The sequence below is a fragment of the Canis lupus genome, chromosome 30 (assembly GCF_011100685.1).
Source record: "Canis lupus familiaris isolate Mischka breed German Shepherd chromosome 30, alternate assembly UU_Cfam_GSD_1.0, whole genome shotgun sequence".
NCBI lineage: Eukaryota > Metazoa > Chordata > Mammalia > Carnivora > Canidae > Canis > Canis lupus.
In genome coordinates, this window is record NC_049251.1 from 28,565,908 (window position 1) to 28,589,011 (window position 23,104).

Sequence of the window (23,104 nt, forward strand, 5' to 3'; positions counted from 1 at the left end):
GATTAGCAGGAGAGTATCAGATTTAATTTCGCATGTATGGGGAATCCACACAGACTTGAAATTCTGAAGACCAGCAACATGAGGCTTCTCTGAGCTAAGGCTAGGAGGTAGGAGTCTGAGGATATGAAGGGGAGGAGGACTGTGTTAGCAGGAAGGTGAAAGGAAATGTCTGGAAAATAAAAATTGTCCTCTTAGGCAAGTACGTTTCTTTGATAAAGAGAAATCTCTTCTTGGTACAGGCTCGCCCTTCCAATGTAAATTTAGGCATTTGAGGAGAAGGTAAAGAGCTTTTCTGAATCTGCTGGGTTTTGTTTGCTTTCATTTTTTAAATTTTATTTATATATATATAATATATATTATTTTATATATATTTATATTTAAAATATAATTATTTATATTTAATATTTAATTATTTAATATTTATATAATTTAAAATATATTATATTTTATATATATTTTTATATATTATTTTATATATATATTTTTAATTTTGACCAGTTTTTTAAAGATTTTGTTTATTTATTCATGAGAGACACAGAGAGAGTAAGAGAGAGGCAGAGACACAGGCAGAGGGAGAAGCAGGCTCCATGCAGGGAGCCCGACATGGGACTCGATCCCTGGGTCTCCAGGATCAGGCCCTGGGCTGAAGGCGGCGCTAAACCGCTGAGCCACCCGGGCTGCCCCTTTGTTTGCTTTTAACAAGAAATAATGTTCATGCCACTGGCCTGTCTTCAGGTGGCATGCCCTGGGCCCTTGCAGTTTTCCCCGGTGAAACTTTCCTGAAATTTCACACATTAGCATTGAGCTGACCGATTGTTCAGTCTTACTGAACCAATACTGACAATAAGTCAGTTCAGTTAAACTCATTTCAGGAGGCAGTAATGTAGGGGTGTTCTTAAGAGTTAGGCCTAAGGTCGAAGCAATCAGGTATTGAAATAATGGGCATTTCTCTGGAAACAAAAAACAGTGGTTAATGATTGGATCAAATTATAAACTGGTTTCTGAATTTTGAGGTAGTAGATTTCTTTTTTTTTAATTTTAATTTTAATTTTTAAAGATTTTATTTATTCATGAGAGACACAGAAAGAGAGGCAGAGACACAGGCAGAGGGAGGAGCAGGCTCCATGCAGGGAGCCCAATATGGGACTCCATCCCAGGTCTCCAGGATCACACCCTGGACTGAAGGGGGCACTAAATAGCTGGGCCACCGGGGCTACCTGAGGTAGTAGATTTCTAACCTGTCAAGCTTGCACCATCTTCAGTACAGTGGTAATGGGATAGATTTTCCTGGTTTGTAGTTCAGCTGTCTCTGGTGATCTTTTTGAGTGGCTCACAGAGCAGCAGGCATGAAGATGAGCTGTTGTGATTTCTCTGAAGTTTACATAAATTTAGTTTGTAGGGCTTCAGGAAAAGGGCAGTTTTAGTTCTCAAAGGTTGGAAGAAAAATTAAAAATGTTACTAATTTGTTTGCAAAATGAGGTGATTCTTCAAAACCTGCTGGAACTTTTTCTAGATTGATGTTTTACAGGCCAGAAACCAAGCCAAACACTTCCCATTAGAACTTCTGCTGCAATACCTGTAGGTTTGGGTGAATTCCTTTCTTCTTGAGTTCGCCAAAGTATCCTGAGGTTCCTGTACTTGCCAGAAATTAACAACCTGTACTCACTTGGTAAGGCAGCTGGGAACTCTGTAAGCAGGGTATCAAACTCCTCCTTTCTCAGGGGCTTTACTGGCTTCTTAAAGTCAACCTCGTTTCTTAAAGCTGTCTGGTCATATCTGAGTTTATGCAGGTCTCTTTCAAATATGACATTCCAGTCAAAGCCTTGGTTATATAACCAGTGTTTTCAATTGTGTCCTGTTACAAGGAGAACAGAACTTGTGCTGAACCTATGCAAATATATTGCCATAAAGATATAAAGAATACTTACTGAGAGTTTCTGAATTCTGGAGAGTGTGGGTAGGGAAAAGATAAATTTTTCAATTTGTTCACAAAAATATATTCTGTTAAATTGCTCTAAGTCAATTAGCTTAAGAGAAAAAATTTCAAATTTGGAAAAACAAAGCATTTTAGAAAGTCAGGAATGTTCTAAAAAGTCGTAAAAATTACAATTATCCTTTTTCGTTGTTTCAGTTCCATGTTATTCTTGTTTTGCTTGAATCTAGTTTTTCTGCTAATTCAGAAATTCTTACCAGTTTTATGGTAAGAATTCAGTTCAGTTTCATGATCTTAAGGTTATCAGAAACCTGAACTGAGAGTTCTTTTTATGAGTCTCACTGAAGATAAAGCACATTTGCAATATCATCAGAGTGAAATGGCAACTATATTAGAGTTCATTACGATGTAGTTGACAAGGAAATTCGGTTGTATCTGTGATGCCCAACATGTAACTACTGGGACATCAGGTTTCTAGGAGTTTTATATAATTTTAGAACACTTATCTTACTTGACAATGCTTCCCACAGAATTTAACATAGCAAATGAGCCTAATTTAATTTCTCACAAAAACTTTGAAATATTTTAGGACCTACTATCTGGAACACTTCAGATTGTGGTCAAAAGATTTCATATTAGGATTTAAAAGGTTTGAATGTTTGATTAATAGGATCACAGATCATTATGAAGTGATCTTTTATTATCTAACTAAAGTGACAATAAAAGATTTCAAAGGGAAAAAAGACAAAAATATAAAACCTTACATAGTTATAAGCAAAATTTAGCTTTTTTAATATTAAGACTCAGTTTTTTTTTTAAAGACTCAGTTTTTTAAAAATATTTATTTATTTATTATTTATGATAGACATAGAGAGAGAGAGAGGCAGAGACACAGGAGGAGGGAGAAGCAGTCTCCATGCCAGGAGCCCGACGCGGAACTTGATCCCGGGACTCCAGGATTGTGCCCTGGGCCAAAGGCAGGCGCTAAACCACTGAGCCGCCCAAGACTCAGTTTTCTTAAAGAATCAAAGACTTGATAAACAGGAAATTATTTTGGTAAAACACAGAATCCTTGATTTCTAGGCAGATAACATTTTTTGGGTGGGCAGATAACAAATGTAAACATTTGTTTACAGTTTTATATTAAGAGTAGATCTGCAGTTTGTCCATTCAACAACAAAAAGTTTATTTTGCAGTGTATTGTCGATATTAAAACTTACTAAATGTATCCTAATCTTAGCCAATATTGATCACACATGAAATCCCTTTCCAAAGATTCCTTTCCCAGAAAACTTGTGGAACTTTCTTTTTCACATTCAGCTCTTGTTTTAAGTTGTCTCCTCTTTAAAAAACCAGTTTCACTTTAGGACAAAATTTCTTTTCCCTTAACAAAAAATGTATTCCCGTTCCACATACCTTTTTTTTTTACCGAAAACACATCTTTCTTTCCTTGCATATGGAATTTTTTTAAAAGATTTTATTTATTTATTCATAGGCACAGAGAGAGAGGGGCAGAGACACAGACAGAGGGAGAAGCAGGCTCCACGCAGGGAGCCCGATGTGGGACTCGATCCCCGGTCTCCAGGATCACACTCCAGGCTGCAGGCGGCGCCAAACTGCTGCGCCACGGGGGCTGCCCTGGAATTGTTTCCCTTATTATTTCTAGTAGTCTTAATTACATCTATTAGAATTCTTAACTCTTAGAAACCTTAATTTCTAGTAAAAACTAGTAAGCAATTGTTAACTGTTATACCAGTATTCTTTAGAATAGCATATTTGTGAATACATTTTATAATTTTTTAAAGATTTTATGTATTCATTAGAGACATAGAGAGAGGCAGAGACATAGTAGAGGGAGAAGCAGGCTCCCTAAGGGGAGCCTGATGTGGGACTTGATCCCAGGACCCCAGGATCACACCCTGAGCCAAAGGTAGACGCTCAACCACTGAGCACCCAGGCACTCACATTTCATAATTCCTAAAAATGTGCTTTTTCATAGTATAGTTTTTCAATAAAGCACAAACTAGGTTTACTAACAGACCTATATTTATCTTTAGTTTCTCTGTAGTAAGACACAAGTAAATTATCTAGAAATGACTTAGATATTCAATAAATTTAGCTCATCATTTAACTTAGTAAAAACTTTTTAAAAAAGCTATTTATAAGTTTAGCTATAGATCTTTTTCTTGGGTGGGGGGAGGCAGAGGGAGAGAAAGAATCTTAGGTAGGCTCCACATCCAGCAGAGTCCAACCTGAGACAATGACTTGAGTTAAAATCAAGACTTGACACTTAAACGACTGAGCCACCCAAACATTCCAGCCTACAGACCTTTTTATCTTATTTACATCTGTTTAATTTACTTCTTCTTATGTTTAGATTACCCACAAAACTTCATGAAGCATTAGAGAAAAAAATCAATCATCATTCTAAATTTTTTTATCATAAATTTCCAGAGATGAGCTTGTTTGACTTGCAGTAAACACAGGTAGAATGACAGTCATATATTTAGTGCTCATAACTCTAAAGACAGTTTTTTTTAAAGATTTTATTTATTTATTCATGATAGACACACACACACAGAGGCAGAGACACAGGCAGAGGGAGGAGCAGGCTCCATGCAGGGAGTTTGACATGGGACTCAATCCTGGGACTCCAGGTTCACACCCTGGGTAGAAGGCAGGCGCTTAAACCGCTGAGCCACCCAGGCTGCCCTAAAGATACGTTTTTTAAATTAAACCAACAACCTAAAATTAGCTTTAATACTGAATATTTTCCCAGATCATGTAAATTTGGAAAACATTTGTGTTAGTTTCTATCTTTCTGAATTTTGGAATTCTCAAAACTTAAACACACTTGACTTCAACTAAAAAGAGCTCTTTTACAAATTATTTTTACTGATCAATTGGAGGTAAAGAAAATATCTTACATTTACAACATATATGGATGTACAGACAAGATGCTAACAAAATTATTATTTTTGTTTTTACTAATATTTGTGGAGAGGAAATTAAAGGCCCAATTTCCATTAAAGGCCCAATTTCCAAATACCTCTTTTCTAAAGTTTGTATTTCAAAGAATGGCTCTTAGGTCCTAGAGTAGATGGGAATAGAAACTAACATCACAAAGGAATAGAGAAAGAATCCCAAGTTTTTTGCAAGGTGGAATCTGGAGCCTGTCTGCCTATTACCAGAGGTGCAGGAGTCTGGCCACAAGAGCTATTTTAGAAAGGCTTCTTTCCCCCATTTTTTCTTTAGTCTCAGGTGATTGTGGGCTGTATTTACATTTTAAAGACATGGTAAGATTTATAATTTCAAGGAACTGAGAAAGGATGCCAAAAAAAATTTTTTTTTAGAGTTTTAGGGCAATTACAATTTTGTTCCAATATCTTGATTCTTTATAATAGCTATGCACATTTTGAGGGGAATAGGTGAGGTTTAGGGATTGGTAAAGATAGATGGGCTTTGACTTGTTTCTAGAGTTGCATTTCTGGTTCTGTACAGATTTGTAAGGCAGTTGTTTCTATTTTCCAAAGAACTGGATAAAGCCAGAATATCAAGGGACTGACCTGCCTTTTTAAACTTTCAAAAAATATATGTCAGGGATATTTAACTAAAATGGGAATCAAAAAGACTTATATCTTTGTAAAGCCTGCATAAAGCATTTTAACAAAAGCTTTCTTGCAGCATACATAATTCGACTTTGGCTTCTATTAGCCCCTGAATGTTGGCCTTTCACAGATCATTTGTGGGAGTGCCTAGGAAATGTTTTGGTCTGTTTTCTCTGTGGTGTTTCTCTGTGAAGAGGAGGTAGTGAATAATCATTAATCCTTCTCATTTCTAAATTTGGTAGCATCTTTTCAAAATAGGGGTTAAAAGGACTTCATAATTTAAAAGATCGTCTCTTTCAGTGGAGGAGGGGGTGGCTAGGATATGTCTGCAATATACATTGCATAGGAATGTCTGAAGCTGGCAGAGCCTCCTACAGAGCCCTAGAAAGGTAGGAGCAAAAGGAGCCTTATTGCCAATTTCAGGTGCTTTTGTTAAATTCATTTTCTGGCTTTCAGCTTTTATGTGAACAACTTATATAGTCTGAACATGGAGATTTGGCTCCCTATAAATCTTGTAAGGAAAGGGAAGTTAAAACAAGCAGATGAGGCTAGATTTTAAGGGAATTTTGCTTAAGTGTTAGGCCTAATTTCTGTTCATCTTGGCAAGGGAGTCTCTAAGGCTTGCCGTTATAAGACAATGGAGAGTGCTCTATACAGGATGTTTTTCTTTTCAATGTAAGCAATTTTTGAAAAAAAGATTTTATCTATTTGACAGCATGAGCACACACAAGTAGGGGGAGTGCCAGGCAGAGGGAGAAGCAGGCTCCCTACTGAGCAAGGAGCCTGATCCCCAAAGGGGGCACAGATAATGGCCCCCGTGATCTAAAAGTTTGCTCCCAAAATTAGTCTAAGAAAGCAAAGGCCTTCATTGCATAGGCAGTAAGGATGGTGAAATGGGGCCTCTGGTCTCCCATGAAAACACAAGATTCCTCCAGTCACAGACCAGTTAACCTGTGACACAGGGCAGTTGCTACTGAATTGGGATTCCCAGCAATAACAGGTGATAGAGGTTGAGATGACAAAAATTTGAAAGGGCTGGGGCCTCTCAAGAGGCACACCCCTGAGAGCTGGCATGGCCAGAGGGAGAGGTAGATCCATGGTCCATTCACCTGGCAATGAAGCTGCACCTTGGTAAGTGTACCCTCTGGATGGTGAAAACCAGAGAATATTCTCATTGGTCACAAAGCCAAACTCTTAGGACACAGCGTGCATGTAAGAGGTTTTTTCCTTTCTTCTCATTCTAACAGCCTTGGCTAAGCCGTGCATTTCTTAGAGCCACATTAATACCTAGCAGGGATATGCTGCAGGATTGGGGACTGTGTTGTTTTACAATGTACCTTGTTGCAAAGAAGTTTGCTAGAGGTTAGTAGGTGACCTAGGGGTCAATCTAACCTGTTTTGTGACCAACTTATTCTATCATGAGGGTCTGCTTGACAGGGTGAGAACTATAATAGCTTTTAAGTGTTTGATCTGTGTCTACCAATTTGGGGGCTTTAGCTCCCAAGATATTCCTTAGCAACAGTCTTTACCTTATGTGCAATTAGTTCATATGAGAAATGACTTAAAACAGGCAAAAACAAAAAACCCAAAGACTATCTCTGAGAGGAAATGAATCAGTAACCAAAGGAGTACTCTACCAAATTTAACCAGAGACCATTTAAGTAAGCAATTTAATAACTAGGAACTAGGTTCCACAAATATTTTCTCCTTCTAATCTAAATGTAGCAGAGAGAAAAGGACTTCTCACCACTCTTACTCTGTTGGACTCTGCGGATTCTGGGAGGTTGACAGGATAAGAAATCTTACCTTCTGCTGGCTGTAGGGCCTCAGTTGCAGTCATGTCCAGCAAGTTAAAGTATCCTGCTGACTATGTCAGCTGTTGAAGAGGAACATTTCCTCTGCCCTTCAAGGTCCTTCTTGCTGGATGAAGAACCAAATTGATTCAAGATAGATTAACAGGAAAAAATCAGATTTAGTTTTGTATATACAAGGAATTCACACAGACATGAAATACTGGAGACCAGCAACCCAAGGCTTCTCTGAGCTAAGGAGAAGGGTAGGGCCTGAGGGTACAAAGGGGAGAAAGGACCATTAGCAGGAAGGTGAGAGGAGATGCTTGGAAAACATTGTCCTGTTATTTAGGCAGAGTAGTTTCTTAGGTAAAGAGAAATCTCTTCCGGGTATAAGCAGGCAGTTGAGGAGGAAGTAAAGAACTTTTCCTGAATCTGCTGGGTTTTATTTGATTTAACTCAAAATAATGTTCATGTCAAATTGGCCCATATTGGGGCAGCCTGCCCCAGGCCCCTGAAGATGTTATAGGAAATATAATGGAAGAAGATAAAAATGCCAAAACAAATAACTTTTGATAAAATTTCAAACCCATTATGGATTAAAAGAAGAAGGAAAAAAACCTCTTTATTAACTCTTATTAAGCTAAGAATAGAAATGTTAACTTGATGAAGATTATCTCACAAAAGCTATCAGTGATCATAATAAACAGTGAAGCACTAATGATTTTCCATTACAGTGTGGAAGCAGGCAGGAGACCTGCTGCTGAGAGAGAGAGAACAGCCTTGGGCAGGAGACCTGCTTTTCTAAAAGCTCTTGATTAAAAAAAAAATTAAATACAGGTATTATTTTGATAAGTTCTAAACCTGGAACTAAAAAGTTTAATAAGGCAGCCAAATAAAAAATAGGCAAAAACAAAACAAATAAAAAAAAACAGTTGCTTTAATACACATAGCAAAAGTCCTATTCACAATAGCAATAAAATCTTAAGAATAAATTTATTAACATATAAACCTATATGAAGAAAATTATAAAACTTTATATAAGAATAGATAAAAAGCCTGAATAAACAGCCATGTCATATACTTAGGTGGGAAGACCAATGTGGTAGAGATGTACATTTTCTGCCAAACTACTCCCTAAATTTATTCTGATTTGCTCAAAAGTTCCTTTTATGTAAGCAGAAGGAAATTATTATTTTTTAAAAGATTTTATTTGAGAGAGCAAGAGAGAGCATAAGCAGAGGGAGGGGCAGAAGAAGAGGGAAAAGCACAGACTTCCCAAGGCAGACCACCGTGGGTCTCCATCCCAGGACCCTGGGATCCATGACCTGAGCAGAAGGCACACATTTAACAGACTGAGACACCTAGGTACCTCTTAAGAGAAGCTTAAAAAGTTTTTAAAATGAAGATGAGAAGGCAGGATAGAGATGAGGTAGGATGTGTGACCTATATATATATACTGACTTAGCAGGTACCAGTGCAGAAACGTGTAACTGGGAAGTTATTATAGAGCAAAGAAAAATATAGTAAAAATGAAAACTTGGGAAAACAGTATTTGAATTTTAAGATTTAATATGAAAATAAAACCATCAGACACCATAGGCAAACATATTTTTGATCTTGTAAGGACAATCTTTCACCAAGACCAGAACTTGGAAAGGAAAACATTCATAAATTTAACTGCATGATGGTGAAAGATACCTTAAAGTAGAAAAGGAGAGAACATATGAAAAAGAGTACTTGGTAAAGTAGAATTGGTCAAAATGACAAAATGGGCAGGCTGCCCCAATATGGGCCAATTTAATATCCATTCTTGGTAAAGGTTTTGGAGAATGGATACTCTCACATATGGGTATTAGTATAAATTGGTAGTTTGGGAAGACCGTAATTACCACTTTTTATTTTTTATTTTTTTGGATGATTACCACTTTTATTTTTTTTTAATCTTTTTAAATTTATTTATTCATTTATTTATGATAGTCACAGAGAGAGAGAGATTGAGGCAGAGACACAGGCAGAGGGAGAAGCAGGCTCCATGCACCGGGAGCCCGATGTGGGATTCGATCCCGGGTCTCCAGGATCGCGCGCCCTGGGCCAAAGGCAGGCGCTAAACCGCTGCGCCACCCAGGGATCCCTGATTACCACTTTTAAAGAGCATTTCCTAAGACAGTAATTTTACTTTTGAATGTAGACATTAACACCTGTAAAAGATGTTCATTAAAGCATTTTTTGTTATTGCAGAAATCAAAAACAATTTATATGGCCACTAGTAGGGTGCTGGTTTAATAAATACTGTGTAATAATTAAGAAATATTAAGTTGATCAATAGGCAGGCCACAGAAAGATAGCCACTAAAATACTGTGGAGTAAAACACTATATATGGAAATATGTCTGTAGAATGACCATTTGTATAAAATGAACATTCATATGTGCATTAAAAGTCTTGGGTAGCAAGCATATTATGTCTGTTCACAGTGATTTTTTAGGGGTAGGGATTCCAGAAGAAAGTGAACTGTGACTTCCTTTTTCCTGCTCTGAATTTTTTAACCTATTGTATCAGCTTTATAATTATATATTTGCTTTGGGGGAGTAAAACAAAATGTGGATTACTTATACATACTTCCCAATTGCTGCTTTGCTAAATTTGAACTTACATAGTGCATAAAGGGGATCTAATAACATCAACAAACCAGTTTTATTCCCTCCTCTCCATAGGGATGTATTTAACAGTTTATATAATGTGGCAGACTGACACTTGTGAAATATATGCCCTGAAACCTTTGAGAATCTTAGGAGTTTCAAAAACCATCATGGCTTTTTTTTTTTTTTTTTTTCCTCATGAAATGCAATAAAGTACAAATGAAAAAAGTTTAATAAGCAGCTTCCTCAGATGGGAGGTGTGAAGGTAAGTGGAGAACAACAAAGCTTTGCTGAGATATGAATGCCGGGTAGCTAGTAGACTGTTCACTGGCCATGTGATTCACTTCCACATATGAGCTTTGAAAAGTTCAATTTGTATTCTTGCTGATGCAAAAGATTAAACTGTAGTACATTTCAAGGTTATTCAGACTTCAAACAGTTAAAATGGTAGGTGTCAAATCTGTGAATGTCAAGGATAGGCTGTATCTAGGCAGTCTTCCCTCTTTATGAAATAACAACTGTGTGCATGTATGTTTCAGTAGTAAAAATTGAAGGACATCAAGAAAAGCCTGTATATTCATAGTAGAATTTAGGGAAAATTCAAGAGTACAAAGAGGAAAATAAATTACTATCCAGCAATACTATGGTTAAGGTTTTTTTTTGTTGTTGTTGTTGTTGTTGTTGTTGTTGTTGTGTGTGTGTGTGTGTGTGTGTGTGTGTGTGTGTGTGTGTGTGTTTTAAGTGTGTGTGTGTGTGTGTGTGTGTGTGTGTGTGTGTGTGTGTGTTTTAAGTAGGCTTCATGCCCAGGGGCTTAAACTCACAACCCTGAGATCAAGAGTCAGATGCTTAACTGACTGAGCCATCCAGGTGCCCCAAGGACATTTTTATTTAAAAACTAATTTAAAAGCTTTTCTTAAAAAAGGCAGCAGTTAGAAAATTAGAATTATTGTGGATTGTTATTTTAACCCATAGAAGTCATTACAAGTAGGCATTAGTTTTACAGAGCACTAAAAAGCAGCTTTTAAAATCCATATGAGATGGGTAGTTCTCTACTAATTGGGTAGTTCTCTACTAATCCAACTAGGGTTTGTAATATTGCTTCTTTATTAAAACTCTCTAGAGGCTGCCCATGGACACAATAGTCTTCTGACCTTCTGATGCAGCTGTGACAGGCTGCCTCATTGTCTGAGGGTACAGCGGCAGAAATGGGCTCCAAGCCTGTTGCAGCAACAAAGAGAGAGGTGTGAGAGTACAGGATGGCTCTAAGAAGCAATTGGGGCCACCATTTTTAAATAGAATGTGTGAAAAAAACAGGTTCAGCTTGTATGGCTTGGTTATGAATTGTCTAATGAGCTTTTCATATATCTTCTGTTGTATTTTGGTTTATCACATGGCCTCACATGAAGAAGAGAGAACTGCATTATCTTATCCGTAAGTCTGTTTGGGACTACTTGGTCACACTTTGAGATTAAGCCTCTCAAAAAGGCATGGAGCAAAACATGCCCTTCTGTGCCCCCACAGCTGTAGCAGAGAGACTAATTGAAAGCAGGCAGGCTGAATGTGGATTTTACCCTACAATGAGCCCAGGGCAGCCTCAGACAGGCATGTTAATGGCATGGGGATCAAACTCTGAGCAGTGCACCCACAGCAAGCAAAGTGGATCATTGTGGCTCCCTAGGCTGAAGACAGTCGCAGCTGAGACAGTCTCGGACTTACAACAGTTAGTCACATGTGGCCCATATAGAGGGCTCACCTGGAGTGCCTGGTTCTGATGACTGAGATGTATGCTGTGCTGCAGAGCACCAGAGACCTCTTCTATACAAGTCCACCACTTTGAAGAGCAGGAGATGTAGCCTACTGGGACCTAACATAGAGTTACAGAACATGAGTAGAGAGAGCATTATGTCCAAATGGGAGAATAAGACAAAAATCACAGTAAAAGAGCTAAACAGAATGATAATAAGTAGTGTACCTAATAAGGAATTGAAAGTAATGGTCATAAAGATACTCACTGGACTTGAGAAAAGAGTGGATGAACTCAGTGAGAACCTAAAAATAGAAAATATAAAAACCAGTCAGAGCTGAAGAATTCAATAACTGAAATAAATACTAGAGGGTGCCTGGGTGGCTCAGTCAGTTAAGCATCTGCCTTTGGCTCAGGTCATGATCTCAGGGTCCTGGGATCGAGCCCATATTGGGCTCTCTGCTCAGCAAAGAGTTTGTTTCTCCCTCCTCCCTCTCCCCTTCCCCTTGCTCATACTTGCTCGCTCTATAAATAAATAAATAAATAAATAAATAAATAAATAAATAAATAAATAAATAAATAAATAAAATCTTTAAGAAAAAAAAAAACCAAGAAAACCACTAGAGGAAATCAGCAGCAGATTAGAGGATCCAGAAGAACAGATCAGTTATCTGGAAGACAGGGTAGTGGAAAGCAACCAACCTAAATAGGGAAGAAGAAAAAAAAAATAATGAGGTTAGGTTAAGGGACCTCAGTGATCTCAAGCATACCAACATTCACATTATAGGGATCTCGGAGAAGAGTGAGAGAAGGAAGCAGGAAACTTATTTGAAAGAAAGCTAAAAACTTCCCTAATATGGGAAGAGATCAGACATACAGGGCCAGGAAGCAGAGAGCTCCTAACAAGATGAATCAAGTTTGTCCACACCAAGACACATAATAATTAAAATGGCAAAATAATGATAGAGAATTTTAAAAGTAGAAATGGAAAACAATATACGGTTATATAAAAGAGAAACCCTATAAGGCTATCAAGTGATCTCTCAGCAGAAACAGTAGGGCAGAAGGAAATGGCAAGATATATTCAAAGTGCTGAAAGGAAAAAAACCATACAAACCAAGAATACTCAACCCAGTAAGGTAATCATTCAAAATAGAAGAGAAAAAGAGCTTCCCAGACGAAAACTAAAGGAGTTCATTGCTATGAAACCAGCCTTATAAGAAAAGTTAAAGGGAATTCTTTAAATGGAAAGAAAAGGCCATAACTAGAAGAAAATTATGACAAAAGTTTCAAAGGTAAAAGCAAATATAAGGGTAGTAGATTAATCACTAATGGAGGTTAAAATGCAAAAATAGCAAAATTTTATCTACAAAAATTTGGGATAAAATAAAAAGATGCAAAATATGATATAAAATGAGGAGTAGAAAGTAGTGCTTTTAGAATGTCTCTGAACTTAAGAGACCATCAACTTAATATAAACTGCTAATAAACACAAGATGTTGTATATTAACCCAGTGGTAGCCACAAATCAAAAAATAAAAACAGGAATCCAAGTATAACACTAAAGAAAGCCATCAAGCTATAAGGGAAGAGAGCAAGACAATAAGAAAGGAACACAGAACTTCAAAAACAACCAGAAAACAGTTAACAAAATGGCAGTAAATATATGCTTACTTTAAATGTAAATGGACTAAATGTTCCAATCAAAAGATATAGGGTGATGGAATGGATTTTTTAAAAAATATATATATGCTGCCTACAGGAGATTCACTTCAGACCTAAAGGCACATATAGACTGAAAGTGAAGGTTTGCAAAAACACACAAGTGGAAGCCCCCAAAACAAACAAAACCAAGGTAGCAATACTTCTATCAGACAAACCAGACTTTAAAAGACAGACTGTAGGGACGCTGGGTGGCTTAGTGGTTGAGTGCTTCTGCCTGTGTCTGTGTCTCTCTCTGTCTCGAATGAATGAATGAATGAATGAATGAATGAATGAATGAATGAAGCAGGAGATGAAGAAGGGCACTACATAAAGGGATCCAGTGCTACAAGAGGATAGAATAGTTGTAAATATCTGTGCATCCAAATAGCATCTAAATACATAAAGCAAATATTAAAAGACATAAAAGGAGAAATTGACAGTAATACAATAATAGTAAGGGACTTTGACAGCCCACTTAAATCAGTGGGTAAGTCCGACAAAATTAGTAAAGAAACAGTGGCTTCCAATGACACATTGGACCAGGTGTACCTAACATATATACAGAACAGCCCACCCAAGAAAACAGCAGAATACATATTCTTTTCAAGTACACATGGAACATTCTCCAGGATAGGTCATGTTAGGCCACAAAACAAGTCTATTAAAATCATATAAAGTGCAGCCCGGGTGGCTCAGTGGTTTAGCACCCCTTTCAGGCCAGGGTCTGTTCCTGGAGACCCAGGATCAGGTCCCATGTTGGGCTCCCTGCATGGAGCCTGCTTCTCCCTCTGCCTGTGTCTCTGCTTCTCTCCCTGTGTCTCTCATAAGTAAATAAATAAAATATTTTTAAAAAATCATATCAAGTATTTTTCCTGCATACAATGATATGAAACTACAAATTCTTTACAAGAAAAAGTCTGGAAAAAACACAAACAGATGAAGGCGGAAACAACATGCCACCAACCAACCATTTGGTCAATGAAGAAATCAAAGAAGAAATTTAAAAAAATACATGGAGACACGTGAAGATAAAAACACAAAGATCCAAAATCTTTGGAATGCAGCAAAAGCAGCTCTAAGAAGTTAGTAATGATACAGGCATACTTCAAGAAACAAATCTCAACCTAACTTTATACCTAAAGAACAAATGAAGCTCAAAACTAAACTAGTAGAAGGAAATTTTTTAAAAATAGAAAATTTTAAAAAAGATTAATGAAGCTAAGAGCCAGTTCTTTGAAAAGATAAAACTGATAAACCTTTAGCCAGATGCATCAAGAAAAAGAGGACTCCAGTAAAAATCAGAAATGAAGGAGAAATAACGGACACCACAGAAATACAAAGGATTATAAGAAACTATTAAGAAAAATTATATGCGACAAATTGAAGAACCTAAGAAAAAGGGATAAATTTTTGGAAACATACAATCTTTCAAAACTGAAGCAGGAAGAAATAGAAAATTTGAACAGATCAATTACTATTAATGAAATTGAATTAATTGAAATTGAATTCAATTGAATTGAATTGTTAGTAATAAAAAAACTAACAACGGAAGTCCATGACTGGATGAGTTCACAGGTGAATTCTATCAAACATGTAAAGAAAAGTTAATACCTGTTTTTCTCAAACTATCCCAAAAAACAGAATAGAGAGGAAATTTTCCAAATTCATTCAATAAGGCCAGCATTACCCTGATAACAAAACCAAAGACACTACAAAAAACAAACCAAAAACTAACTATAGGCCCGTACCTCTGATGAACATAGATGCAGAAATACTCAACAAAGTAGTAGCAAACCAAATTCAACAATATATTTTAAATCACTCACATAAAAAAATCACAATTAAGTAGGATTTATTCCAGAGATGCAAAGGTAGTTTGCTGTTCACAAATCAATCAATGTGATATATCTATCACATTAACAAGAGAAAGGATAAAAACCATATAATCATCTCAATAGATGAAGAAAAAGAGTTAACAAAATACAGCATCTATTTATGATACAAACCCACAGCTAACATCAAACTCAATTGTGAAAAACTGAGCACCTTTCCTCTAATATCAGAACAAGACAAAGACATTCACTCACGATTTTTATTCAACCATAGCACTGGAAGTCCTAACTGCAGCAATCAGACAAGAAAAAAAAAAAAAGCATCTAAATTGGTAAGGAAGAAATAAAACTGTCCACTATTTATAGATGATACAACAGCATCTAAGAAAACCCTAAAGACTTTGCCCAAAAACTAATAATGAAGTGGCAGAAAGAAAATTCCATTTATTGATGCAGCAAAAAGAATAAAATGCTGAGGAATAAATTTAACCAAAGGGGTAAAAGATCTATATATAAAAATTTTAAGACATTGACCAAAGAAATGGAAAGATATACCATGCTCATAGGTTGGAAGAATATTGTCAAAATGTCCATGCTACCCAAAGCAATTTACAGATTTAATCCCTATCAAAATAACAATGATATTTTCCACAGAAGTAGAACAATCCTAAAATGTGTATGAAAGCACAAAAGACTGCCAAAGCAATCATGAGAAAAGAACAAAGCAGAGGTATCACAATCCCAGATTTTAAGATACAGTACAAAGCTAGTATGGTGTGGTATTGGCACAAAAATAGACATACAGGTCAATGGAACAGGATAGAGAGCCCAGAAATAAATCCACACCTAATCAACAACAAAGGAGGCAAGAATACACACTGAGAAAAAAAGTCTTTTTAATAAATGGTGTTGGGAAAATTGGACTTGCAAAAGAATGAAACTGGACCACTTTCTTACACCATACACAAAAACAAACTCAAAATATTTTAAAGATCTAAATGTGAGACCTGAAACCATAAAACTCCTGAAAGAAAATCTAGGCAGTAATCTCTTGGACATTGCCCTTAGCAACATATTTATGGATAGGTTCCTCGGGCAAGGAAAGCAAAGGCAAAAACATACTTTTAGGACTGCACCAATAAAAAACGCTATTTTTGTACAGCAAAGGAAACCATCAACAAAACAAGGCAGCCTAATGAATGAGAGGAGGTATTTGCGAATGATACATCCCATAAGGGGTTAATATCCAAAATATATAAAAAACTCATACAACTTGATACCAAAAAAATCTGATTAAAAGGCAGAAGAGTTGAATAGACATTTTTTCACAGATGACATACAGATGGCTAGACATGAAAAGATGCTCAACATCACATCAGGGAAATGCGAATCAAAACCAAATGAAATACCGCTTTACACCTGTCAGAATGGCTTAGTATCAGACAAGAAACATCAAGTGTTGGCAAGGATGTGGAGCAAAGGGAATCCTAGTGCACTGTAGGTGGGAATGTAAATTGGTGCAACCACTTTGGTAAAGAGTATGGAGATTCCTCAAAAAAAATTAAAAGAAGAAATACCATATGATCCAGTATTAATTAATATCCAGTAGTAATTCCACTACTGGGTATTTACCCAAAGAAATGGAAAACACTGATTCGAAAGATATATGCACCCCTATGTTTATTGCAGCATTATTTATAATAGCCAGGATATGGAAGACACTTAAATATGGAGATTAAACAGGTGATTACCATAGGGGAGGGGCATGGGAAGATGGGTGAAACAGATAAAAGAGATTAAGAGACAAAAACTTCCTGTTACAAGGTAAATCATGGAGATGGGAAATAAGGCATAGGGAATATAGTCAATAACACTGTAATAACATTATATTACAGTTACAGGTGGATTTTAATAACTCTGCGTATATCAGTGAATAGATCATCCAGACAGAAAATCAGTAAGGAAACATGACCTTAAATGACACATTAGACAAGATGGACTTAACAGATATACACAGCATGTTTCATCCAAAAGCAAAAGAATGTACATTCTTCTCAAGTGCACACGGAACATTCTTCAGAGCCACAAAAGAAGTCTAAATACATTTAATAAGACTGAAATATCAAGCATTTTTTCTGACCACAGTGGTATGAACATCAACTAAGAAGAAAAGTAGACATCAACTAAGAATAAAAGTAGAACATCCACAAATAATGTGGAGATTAAGTGATGTGCTCCTGAACAACCAGTGGGTCAAAGAAGAAATCAAAAGAGAAATTTTAAAAATGCCTTGTGAAAATGCAACTGGAAACACAATGTACCAAAACTTAAGGTATACAGCAAAAGCAGTTCTAGGAGGGATGTTCATAGCAATAAGTAAGTACTTTGAGAAACAAAGTCTCGAATAAACAACTTAACTTTACACCTTAAGGAATAAGAAAAAGAACAAAGCCTAAAGTTAGTAGAAGGAAGGAAATAAAGATTTGGGTGTAAATAAGTGAGACTAAAAAGACCATAGAAAAGATCAATGAAATAGCTGGTTCTTTGAAAAGATAAAATTGATAACCTTGAGCTAGACTTATTGAAACACACAGGACTCAAATCAGAAAGGAAAGCAAAGGGATCCCTGGGTGGCGCAGCGGTTTGGCGCCTGCCTTTGGCCCAGGGCGCGATCCTGGAGACCTGGGATCGAATCCCACGTCGGGCTCCCGGTGCATGGAGCCTGCTTCTCCCTCTGCCTGTGTCTCTGCCTCTCTCTCTCTCTCTCTCTCTGTGACTATCATAAACAAATAAAAATTAAAAAAAAAAAAGGAAAGCAAAGACATTACGGCTGATAACACAGAAATAAAAAGATCATAAGAGACTACTATGAACAATTTATTACACACCAAGAAACTGGGCGACCTAGAAGAAATGGATAAATTCCTAGAAACATACAACCTACTAAGACTGAATTATGAAGAAACAGAAAATATGAACAGATGATTGCAAGGAGATTTAATCAGTAATTGAGAATCTCCCAAAAACACAAGTCTGAGACTGTATAACTTCAGTAATGAATTCTACTGAACATGCAAAGAATTCATACCAGTCCTTCTCAGATTCTTCCAAAAAACAGAAGAGGAAAGAACACTTTTTTTTTTTAAAGATTTTATTTATTCATGAGAGAGGCAGAGGGAGAAGCAGGCTCCATGCAGGGAGCCCGATGTGGGACTTAATCCCGGGACTCCAGGATCACACGCTGAGCCAAAAGCAGCCGCTTAACTACTGAGCCACCCAGGCGTCCCAGAACACTTCTAAACTCATTTTACAATTGCCCCGATACCAGACTAGGCAAGGGGACCATAACAAAAGGAAATTACAGCTTCATATTCCTGATTAACATAGATTAACATAGATGCAAAAATCCTCAACAAAATATTAGCAAACTGAATTCAACATTATTGATCGTTCAACAAGATGGGTTTGAACTACACAGGTCCACTTTTATGTGAAATCTTTTGATTAATACAGTACAGTATTATATTATCTCTCCCTTGTGATTCTTTTTTCAAGATTTTATTTTAGAGTGAGTGTGCAAGTAAGGGGAGGGAAAGAGAAACAATCTCAAGTAGCCTCCAAACTGAGCACAGAGCCCAATGCAGGGCTCAGTCCCATAACCCTGAGGTCATGACCTGAACTGAAACCAAGGGTCAGACACTTATCCTTATACTGAGCCACCTGGGTGCCCCTTCCTTGTGATTTTTTAATAACATTTTTCTTTTCTCTGTCTTACTTTACTATTGGAGTACAGTATATAATGCATACAATATACAAAATGTGTGTTAACTGATTTATCAGGAGGGTTCTGGTCAATAGTAGGCTAACAGTAGTTAAATTTTGAGGGAGTCAAAAGGTACACAGGTATTTTCAACAGCACAGGGGGATGGTGCCCTGAAACCCCCATGTTGTTCAAGGATCAAGTGTACATTAAAGGATCATGCGCCATAATCAAATATGACTTACTCCAGGGATGCAAGGATAGTTCAGCATCTACAAATCAATGTTATACACCACATTAACAAAATCAACAATAAAAATTATGATTATCTCAGTAGATGCATAAAAAACTTGTGACAAAATTCAATACACATTATTTTGAGACAGCATGAGTAGGGGTGGGGGGAGGAGCAAAGGGAAAGAGAGAATCTAAAGCAGGCTCCGCACCCAGTACACAACATGACATGGGGCTCAATCTCATGCCCCTGAGATCATGACCTCAGCCACAATCAAGAGTTAGAGGCTTAACTCACTAAGCCACCCAGGTGCCCCAACACCCATTTATGATAAAAACCTTTTTTTTTTTTTGAAGATTTTATTTATTTATTCATGAGAGAGAGAGGCAGAGACACAGGCGGAGGGAGAAGCAGGCCCCATGCAGGGAGCCCTACATGGGACTCGAATCCGGGTCTCCAGGATCAGGCCCTAGGCTGAAGGCGGTGCTAAACCACTGAACCACCTGGGCTGCCCTGAGAAAAACTCTGAAAGCGGGTATAGAGAGTCCTTTCCTTGACATAGTAAAGGCCATACATGGCAAGCCCACAGTTAACATTATACTCAGTGGTGAAAAGCTAAAAGCTTTTTCCTCAGAGAGAAGGAATAAAACAGGGATGCCCACTTTCATCACTTTTATTCAATAAGCTATTGAAAATTTCCACTAGAGCAATTAGGCAAAGGAAAAAAAAAGGCATCCAAATTGGAAAGGAAGAATAAAACTGTCACTGTTTACAGATGACATTATATTATATATAGAAACCCTTAATATTCAACCAAAAAATACGTTCAGTCAAGTTGCAGGATAAAAATCAATATACAAGAATCTATTGCATTTTTATACACTAATAATGAACTATCAAATAAAAATAATCCCTTTTACACTTGCATCAAAAATTGCATCCCTAGGAATAAATTTAACTGAGGTAAAGTACCTACACGATGAAAACTAGAAGACAATGAAAATGAAGCAAGAAATTAGAGATGACACAAATAAATGCAAAGATATACTGTGCCCATGGATTGGAAGAATTAATGTTGTTATTCACACTATCCTAAGCAATCTACAGATGCAGTGCAATCTATATCAAAATTCCATTGATATTTTTCATAGAAGTAGAACAATTAATCATAAAATTTGTATGGAAACACAGAAGATCCCAATAGGCAAAGAAATCTTGAGAAAAAGAACAAAGCCAGAGGCTTCACACATCTTGATTTTAAACTAAATTACAAAGCCTAATAGTCAAAATATATTTGGCTTAGAAACAGACATCAGTGGAACAGAACAGAGATCCCAGAAATAAGCCCATACATACATGGTCTATTTATAACAAGGGAGCCAAGAATATGCAGGAGGAGAGTATAGTCGCTTCAATAATGTTGGGAAAACTGGACAGCCTCATGCAAGGGAGTGAAAGTGGACTACTTCTTTCTTTCACCCTACACAAAAATTAACTCAAAATGGATTGAAGACTGGAACCTAGGACCTGAAACCAAGAAAGTCCTAGAAGAAAACATAGTCAACTCCTTGACATAGATCTTAGCAATGACTTTTTGAATCTGTGTCCAAAAGCAAAGTCAACAATAGCAAAATTAAATATGAGAGATTACTTCAAAAAGCTTCTGTCAGCAAAGGAAATAAAGTGAGAAGGCAACCTTCTGAATGGGAGAAGATATTTGCAAATATTATTTGTTACGGGATTAATATCCAGAATATATAAAGAACTCATACAACTCAGTAGCCAAAACAAAACAACGACTGGTTCAATTTAAAATCAAGGGGGGAAAAAAAGGGGAGATTCTAATAGACATTTTCCCAAAGATGACATACAGACAGCCAACAGGTACATGAAAAGATTCTGTACATCACTTATCAGGGAAATGCAAATCAAAACCACAGTGAGTTATCATTTCACAACTGTTACAATGTCTACTACCAAAAATATAAGAAATAGTGTTAACGAGGATGTAGAGAAAATGGAACCCTCATGCACAGTTGGTCAGAATGTAAATTGGTGCAGCCACTATAGAAAGCAGTATGGAAGTTCTTCAAAAATTCAAGTGGAACTACCATATGATGCAGCAATTCCACTTCTGGGTATTTTTCCAAAGAAAATGAAAATGCTAACTTGAAAAGATATATGATCCCTATGTTCACTGCAGTATTATTTACAATAATCAAGATAAAGAAGCAGCTATTGAATGGATAAAGACAATATACTTATTTTTTTTAAAGATTTTATTTATTCATTGAGACACACACACACAGAGAGAGAGAGAGAGAGAGAGAGAGAGGCAGAGACACAGGCAGAGGGAGAAGCAGGCTCCATGCAGGGAAGCCTGACATGGGACTTGATCCCCGGACTCCAGGATCATGTCCTGGGCCAAAGGCAGGCACTAAACCGCTGAGCCACCTAGGGATCCCTAAAGACAATATATTTATACAATGGAACATTACTCAGTCATAAAGAATGAAATCTTGTCATCTATAACAACATGGATGGAACTTGAGGGCATTATTGCTTAAGTTAAAGTGAGAGAAAGACAAGTACCATATGATCTCATTTATATGTGGAATCTAAAAAGCCCCCAAACCAGGCTCATAGACATAGAAAACAAATAGGTAGTTAACAGAGGTGAGGGATGGGAGGTGGGCAAAATGTGTAAAAGAGTCAAAAAGTAGAAACTTAGAGTTATAGCATGGTGACTGTAGTTTATACTGTATTGTATACTGAAAAGTTGCTAAGAGAATAAATCAGAACTTCTCATTGCAGGAAACAAATTTTTTTACCTAGGTATGGTGATGGATATTTACCAGACTTATTGTGGTGATCATGTCATGATACAAATATTGAATCATTATGTTGTATGGCTGAAATTAATATATGCTAATTTTACCTCAAAAAAAAAAAACACCACCAACCCTGCATGGTCTGTTTTGCCCCACATTGGCCTGTGCCACCAGGCTCGTTCTTAAACTCTCACGGAAGCCAAGGGGGACTTACAACCTGAAAACTCAATTACAGAGACAGTGTTGCTTTTCCTTATATAGCTAAGTTTAGTCCTTGCTACCCAACTTTTCAAACTAAACATTTTATTGTTTAAAGGTGCATACATGGATATATATGGTCTATAAAGGCAAGCAAAAAGGGAGTTCAAAATTCAGGATAATGTTTATTTCTAGGAGGAAAGATAGGGTCTGTTTCTAGGAAGATACAGGCAACTCTTAACAGGGCTCTCACACCTGACCGCTTAGGTTGCTCACTGTACAACTCTAGGGGATACCATTCGCATAAAGTACGGCTCCTCAAGGACTGGAGACAATCTATTTCTTTATTGAGTGCTGGGTACATAGGCATTCATATTCTTCTCTAAAGGGAATAATATATTATTATTTCGCTACAGAACAATACATACTGATTGCAACAGGAGTTGGCAAATGTTTTCTGTAAAGGGCCAGATAGTAAATACTTAAGCCATTACTATTACACGTAAGGCCTACGTCCCAACTACTCGACTCTGCTGTTGTGTAAAAGGAGCCACAGATGATATATAAATGAGTGAGCATGTCTGTGTCCCAAGAAAACTTTATTCACAAAACCAGGTGGCTGGATTTGGCTTGGGGTACAGTTTACCAAATCCAAGATTACACAATAAAACCTTTTAAAAATTTTATCTCTGGTTTATTCAAGGGATTGAGTAGAGCCTAGAACAAAGGATTCACTAGAGGATTCACTAGAAGGTTGGTAAGGTTGCCTCCTATAATCTCTGTGTTTATTTTTTAGTAAGTTATGACCGTGAAAATGTTTGATCTAAA

General features: G+C 36.9%; 1 protein-coding gene across 6 annotated transcripts in view; it reads left to right on the forward strand.

The window, feature by feature from the left end:
* USP3 (ubiquitin specific peptidase 3) overlaps positions 1–23,104 on the forward strand; it is a 111,179-nt gene that overhangs the window by 80,486 nt on the left and 7,589 nt on the right. The gene's annotated exons all lie outside the window — the stretch shown is intronic.